This window comes from Papaver somniferum, chromosome 3 (genome assembly GCF_003573695.1).
Source record: "Papaver somniferum cultivar HN1 chromosome 3, ASM357369v1, whole genome shotgun sequence".
Taxonomy (NCBI): domain Eukaryota; kingdom Viridiplantae; phylum Streptophyta; class Magnoliopsida; order Ranunculales; family Papaveraceae; genus Papaver; species Papaver somniferum.
This window is the reverse complement of record NC_039360.1, coordinates 44054521-44062695: the sequence shown is the minus strand read 5'-3', so window position 1 is coordinate 44062695 and position 8175 is coordinate 44054521.

Here is an 8175-nt window from a genome sequence, read left to right as displayed (position 1 = left end):
GATGAAGATGATGATCATATACAAAAAAAAAACTAAATCTATTATCTTCTCCTTCTTTTTTCATTCATAAATCATGGTGAAGATGATTATCATAATTTCATCATGATGAAGATGATGATCATTAAAAAAAAAAAACTATCATCTTCCTCTCTTCTTCTTCTCCATCGCGATGAAGATGACGATCATAAAAAGAAAAAACTAAGAAAACCCATCACTTTTTTTTTCTATTGAAACCCCCAAATTCGAACCGTAAGTTAACCTGCGTGAGGAAACTTCAATCGAACCAATCGTAACTCAATCTACGGTTGGGATTATTTAATCGACCAGACCGTGGGTAGAAATTTCGGTATGGAAGTATGAATTTTTCAAACCGTAGAATTTTTGAACCCAGAGTATACGGTTTGGAAGTTAAGAAATCCATACCGTAGATTACTTACAGTTGAAAAATAACACAGTATGCAAAATCAGTTTAATCTATGTTTTGGAAGTATGAATTTTCCAAACCGTATGCAAATTTAGTTAAGTTTACGGTTTGGAATTATGAGTTTTTCAAACAGTAAACAACGCTTAAGGTTTCGAATTATGAACCTCCGGTGGGGAAATAAAATTTATATTTTTCACATAAGATAACCAACAGTTTGAAAAACAAATTGTATGCAAAGTCAGTTAAACCTACAGTTTGGAAGTATAAATTTTGCACATCGTATTCAAATTCAGTTATATCTACGGTTTGGAAGTATGAATTTTCCAAACCGTAGGTATTGTTTACGGTTTGGAAAATTCATACTTCCAAACCTTGGACAGTTCTGAAACTTTTTTTTTCAAAAACCTAAGTCGATCGATTCCACATATTCATGCATTAAAACTAATGAAATAAGATGGGTTTTTTTATTTTTACCTATTGAAGTTATTGCGGGTGGATTAAGTGGTGTTAATAATGAATTATTTTGAGAATTGACGATTAATCAAAGAATCGGGCGATGGAGGTGATGGGGAAGAAGAAAATCGAAGAATTAAAGGAGAAGAATGAAAAAAAAAAAGTTTTAGGTTTCAATATTTAATAGGTCAAAGATATTTTAGTATTTTTCTTACGAATTAGGTCTCCCCTTATCTTCATTGTAGGATATTTGAATCCATAGGAGCCCTTGAAACTCTTTCCTTGGAGCCCCTGTAATAGAACGCGCGATTGGGGATAGTTAAACTAATTGGGGATATAGATTAATATCCCTATTCTATGAAACACGCTAAGGATTTTTTTTATAGGCGAAGTTACTAACCTACCATTTACTCTAATTAAAAACCTTCGAAAATTACTATATTACCCCTTAAACTAAATAAAAACATAAATTTAAAACTAAATTGATAACATGTATCCCCATTCCTTCTTTTTTTTCTTTCTCTCCACGGGCGGTGAAAAACTTTACTCTCAACCGGCGGTTTTTTTTTTTCTCATTGTCGTTTCAAAACGATTTAGCTTAAACATAATTTTCCAATCAAACATCTAAGTTTTAATCCATCATAAGATTTAGCTAGAGATTCTTAAATCAAGCTATAATAAAGAGTGCAAGATCTTGAATCTCTAGAAGCCACAAAATGGATGTCAAAGCTCTAGGGAACAAGATGTAACGAAACTGTAAATGGGTCACTACAAAATGGATGTCAAAGCTTTGGGAACTGCCAATGGTTCGAGTTTCTGGTAAAGAACATGGTTTAGATTGGAATCTGTGGCAAAGAACTCCAAGTGACAGCAATAACTAATCTTATCTACTCAGAATGTCAATTTGAATGTTACATGGCAACAACTAATCCTATCTACTCAGAACTCCAAGTGAAACCCAATTTAATGAAAATTTTTCAGTGACAATTTACTTACGACATAGAATCAAAGATGGATGCCATATCGGCTTTGGTTTTTCGGCATTGTATTTTTGATGAATGCCATGCCGTGTTTAGATGCCGCTATGGTCGTTAATATGAATACCATGCCGGAAAAAGCGGGGGTCTAACAACTACACCCAATATTTCGATTAGCAATCTGTATGGACAAACTCCAATATACTTTCAAGAGAATCAACTAGACAGTCAGACTCAATCTTAATAAAAGTATATCAAAGAGTTATATCTCACTTTCTCGATTTAATACTTACTCAAGCAAATAGAAATCTGCGAGTCTAATTGAATACAAAAGAAATCACTTGAACAGTACCAAAGACCAATGTTCAAGGATCAATCGATTTCAATCAACAACCAAAGGTTGGATTTATTAATTGATCGGTTCAATGCATAAACTATGATATTTTCAATTATATAACAAAATATACCGCGGAAAAGAAATAACACATACACCAGAAGTTTTGTTAATGAGGAAACCGCAAATGCAGGAAAACCCCGGGACCTAGTCCAGATTGAACACACACTGTATTAAGCCGCTACAGACACTAGCCTACTACAAACTAACTTCGGTATGGACTGTAGTTGAACCCCAATCAATCTCATATTGATCCAAGGTACAGTTGCGCTCCTTACGTCTCTGATCCCAGCATGATACTACGCACTTGATTCCCTTAGATGATCTCACCCACAACTAAGAGTTGCTACGACCCAAAGTCGAAGACTTTAATAAACAAATCGGTATCACACAAAAAAGTCTACGGTAATAGATAAATATGTCTCCCACAGAAATACCTACGAGTTTTTGTTCCGTCTTTTGATAAATCAAGATGATCAGGAACCAATTGATAAAGCAAACTTATATTCCCGAAGAACAGCCTAGTATTATCAATCACCTCACAATAAACTTAATTAACTAGCGAAACAAGTTATTATGGAATCATAAACGATGAGATGAAGGTGTTTGTGACTTCTTTTATATCTTGCCTATCAGAAAAATCAATATCAAGCCAATCTTACGATTGAACTCAACTACGATAGAAACAGTAAGATCAGATCACGCAACTACAGAGAAAATAATTGGGTCTGGCTTCACAATCCCAATGAAGTCTTCAAGTCATTAACCTACAGGGTCTCGAGAAGAATCCTAAGGTTAAAGGAGAATCGACTCTACCTAATACAACTAGTATCACACATGAGGTGTGGGGATTAGGTTTCTCAGTTGCTAGAGTTTTCCTTTATATAGACTTTCAAATCAGGGTTTGCAATCAATGTTAGCTTGGTAACAAAGCATTCAATATTCATCGTTAGATGAAAACCTGATTAGATTCAAGCTAATATCTTTCAACCGTTAGATCGAACTTAACTTGTTGCACACAAATGAAATGCACGTTTATTTAGGTTTGTGTAACCGTACCCAAACATATACACTTAGTTGGTTCAACAGTAGTTAACCAAATGGTTAGCCATATGAGCACTTCCATATCAACCATATTCTTCTTTACCACAGCTAGTTCAAATGACTCAAATGAACTAGTTATAGAGTTGTTCAATTGCTTAGATCTTATAGAAGTATACAAGACACAATCAAAGCAAAAGCGATTTGATTCACTCGAATCAATTCATGAACTTTATAGCCACGGTTTGCAATTATGCATTCCTTAGTTTATATAAGTTTAAGTTCACGAATAATCGTTTTTAGAAAATAACCAACCTAATTACGCGGACTGGTACACGGACTTAAGTACCCAGAATAAGTTTGTTTTCAGTTCACAAACTCCAGCAGGTTTTCAGGGGACGTGAACTTCCGATGGTGTGCATATTGGTACGCGGACTTTAGTTCCGGTTTTCCTGAGCAGCAAGGTACGCATACTTTGATTCAAGGAATAAGGACTTACACATATGTGTGACTACACAATGTTTATATCCTTCCAAGGTTATATATTCTAAACTCTCATTTCAATCATTGAAACATTCTTAGATGACGTTATATAGTTGTTATTCACAAACCATTTTTCGTCAAAGCCATTTTCAAGTAATTGAAACTTAATATGACTTTCGTCATTAGTAAAGATGAACTTGGCCAAAGCGAAAGCTTACCAACACATATTTCAAGAAATAGATAAGCGAGATAAACTCGGCTCGAAATAGCAAATGTGTATAATCATAGTCTATATAATAATACGACTTTTATCTCAAGATAGGAGATAGAGTAGATAGACTTTTTAGTGATAGATAAGTTCAAGTCTCCACACACCTTTTAGTCGATGAAGTTCCACAAGTTCCTTGAGTAGTTCTTCGTCTTTGTATGATGATCGTCGTGGAGTCTTGAGCTCAACTACACTTTCTATCCTAGTCCGAGACTTAGCTATAAGTAGACTAGAAATCAAGACTTATAGTTTTGATCATTAACATTGACAAACATGCTTGAGATAGCAACGCATGCAAGTTCGACCGAGCAGTGCTCTAACAATCTCCCCCTTTGTCAATTTTAATGACAAAACTATCAATACATATGGAATACAAAATAATTAAATAAACTTTGTAGCTTCTCTTCCACATGTCTGATCTCCTTGGTTCTTCAACATTACTCGAAATCTTCGTCACTTCCAAGTACTCCAATGATTCCAAAAGTTGTAAGTTTAGTATCATCGTTGTTGAAAATCCGTAGCTATAAGAATGAGAAAACAAGAATTCTCAATCATTGTTAACAGTATCATAGTATTATTACACAACATCAAAGTTCAATTGTATCACAACTTCGACAACAATACTATGGTGATATGTATCACTCCCCCTTAGTCAATACTACATCTCACATGGAAACCACTCCCCCTTACACAATGATCTGAAAACCATATGTATTTGTAGTGTGAACTACACAATAATTCTCCCCCTTTTTGTCAATAAAATTGGCAAAGGTATGAAAACTAGTGGGATCCTAATGAAATTTCCATAGAGACATTTAATGACCAACAGAAAGCACATATCATCTTTTTAGATGCAATCATATAGCCGAATCTAGATGCCTTCATCAAGGAGTTTATAAAGATACAAGATAACTCCTATAATATTCCACATCCGCACTCCCCACAAAGATTTGGCAATTAAGCACAAGTTCAATTAATAACTCTCCCCCATAAAATGTCATTCCCGAAAGAACAAAAAGAGAGGCCTTATTTTCACAAGAAAAGAAGGATTTCTTTGGACATAACAAATCACATACGAATATGAATTTGAATCCAAAAAAGCTCAATTAAATTAACCACAAGAAAACCCATGATTAATTTAATCGGAAATGCTCAACATAAGAGAACTTACGGAGCCGCACAATATATACATAAAAAATATGGATCAGGGAAGATCAATACTGCAGAATAGACAAGGATTCATCCTATTTTCCATCATTATTTGCACAATGACATACAATAGACAAAATCCTCGTAAACAAAAGTTTTATCCTTTCTTCCGTCAAAAAATGACATAAAATGCTTTAACTTTTGTAATGTCAAAAGTTCATTCATTCTTTTATCAATACATGCATATCGACATACGAAAGACTTAACTTTTGACAAAGCATGGGACAATCATAGTTCACGGACGCAAACACACATATCCCATAACATATTGCAATATGTAAAACCATAAAGATTAATACTGCAAAAATCATCTTCCAAACAATTTTAGAATTTAAACAAATAAACCTAAAACAATGAAGATGAAAACATTGGACATAGTTATGTGTAATCACAATAATGGTTATTCCAAAAACTAGTTATTCTTCCTAAAACACAAGAAATAAAATTCGCATAAGAAGATTTACTAGACAAAATAAAATAAACTCTTAGAGAATCATGATTTTGAAAAAACATTAAACATAGCCAGCAACCAGAGATTGAACATGGACGAGCTCATCAGTTGATTTCTTCAGTTCGTTTTTCAGAAAATCAAGATTCCTTGTTGAAATTCCAAGTTGTTCACGTACGACCTCAAAATCTCGAAGAAGATTTCCGACCAGTTGTGATGACATCTGAACTGGTAGTTTGTTTTCATGATCAACAACATGATAGCAGGTTATGAAAACAGGGTTCTCGTGAAACTCGATAGGCTTTCTCTTATCAACATTGTCTTCTTTGTTGCATCCATCCATTGTGCACACAAAAGTCTATCTATTGTATTTCCTACTCTTGAGACAAAGTCGTATAAGTATGATAGTTTTCATACATACACATTTGCTATTTCAAACAGAGTTTACTCGCCTATATTTTTCTCGAAATATGTGTTGGTAAGCTTTCGTTTTAACCGCTTTTCATCTTTACCCGTGACGAAAGTCATGATGATGTTTCAATCCTGAAAATAGCTTTGACGACGATAGTTGTGAATCACGACTGTTATAACATTACAGAAGAATGTTTCAGTGATTGAAATGTAGATTTGAGATTACGTAACCAACTATGGATATAAGCATACATAGTGTGTTCACACATTACTGTATAAATCCATGTGCCGGAAACCAAGTGTGTGCATACGGTATTGGTGAAGGAGACAGGTTGAGTACGCGTACCAGCGGAAGTTTTCGAACCGAAAATTTCTGTTGAATTTGTTAAGTTTGAAAACGGTTAAACTAGTCACCTTAGGTACGCATACCCATAGGCGAACCCACGGAAGTTTTTGAACCGAAAATTTCTGCTGAGTTTGTAAACTCAAATCCGTTAGCTATGGTACACGTACCCGTACGCATACCCGTATGCGTACCCACGAAAGTTTTTGAACCGAAAATTTCTGTTGAGTTTGTAAATTCAAATCTGTTAGCTATGGTACACGTACCCGTACGCTTACCCAAGCTGGTTATATCTCTCAAATCGGAAGTTCATGAACTTAAACAATAAATCAATAAGAAATGCAATCTTTGCAAACCGTGGCTATATTGTTCATGAATTGATTCAAGTGAATCAAACCGATTTTGTTTCAATTGTGTCTATTCATAAAGACCTAACCAATTGAACAAACTCTTCAACTAGTTCTTATGAGTCATTTGAACTAGTTATGAGAAAGGTGAATACGGTTAATATGAAAGTGCTCATATGGATAACCATTGGTTAACTATTTGTGAACCAACTAAGTGTACACGTTTAGGTATGGTTACTCAAACCTAAATGAAATACATTTCATTTGTGTGTGACAAGCTAAGTTTCGATCCAACGGTTGAAAGATATTAGCTTGGTTAAATCAGGTTTTCATCTAACGGTGAATATTGAATGCTTTGTTACCAAGGTAACTTGGATTGCAAACCATGATTTGAAAACTATATAAAGGAGACATCTAGCAACTAGAAAAACTAATCCCCACACCTCATGTATGATACTAGTTGGTTTTACTAGAGTCGATTCTCCTTTAACCTTGGGTTTCTTCTCGAGACCCTGTAGGTTAACGACTGAAAGACTTCATTGGGTTGTGAAGCCAGACGAAACTACTTCTCTTGTAGTTGATCGTTCTGATCTTTCCCTTTTCTATCATTAGAGTTCAATTGAATAATTGACTTGAGATTATATCTCCGATAGGGCAAGATAAAAAGAAATCACAAACATCTTCGTTTCATCGATTGTGATTCCGCAATATCTAGTTTCGCTACCATACGATTTAGATTATTATGAGGTGATTGATAATTTAAGGTTGTTCTTCGGGAATATAAGTCCGGGTTATCAATTAGTTCATGTTCACCTTGATTTTATCATAAGACGGAACAAAACTCATAGGTTTATTTGTGGGAGACATATTTATTTATTATCGTAGACTTTTCTGTGTGATACAGATTTGTTTATTAAAGTCTTCGATTTTGGGTCGTAGCAACTCTTGGTTGTGGGTGAGATCAGCTAAGGGAATCAAGTGTGTAGTATCCTGCTGGGATCAGAGACATAAAGAGCGCAACTATACCTTGAATCACTGTGAGATTGATTAAGGTTCAACTACAATCCAGACCGAAGTTAGTTTGTAGTAGGCTAGTGTATGTAGCGGCTTAATACAGTTTGGTGTTCAATCTGGACTAGGTCTCGGGGTTTTTCTGCATTTGTGATTTCCTCATTAACAAAATTTCTGGTGTCTGTGTTATTTCTATTCCGCATTATATTTTGTTATATAATTGAAATATCACAGGTTGTGCGTTAAGATCAATCTATTAGAATATCCAACCTTTGATTGTTGATTTAAATTAATTGACACTTGGATACTGGTCTTTGGTACCATCCAAGTTATCTCTTTAGTATTTGATAAAGACTCGCAAATTTC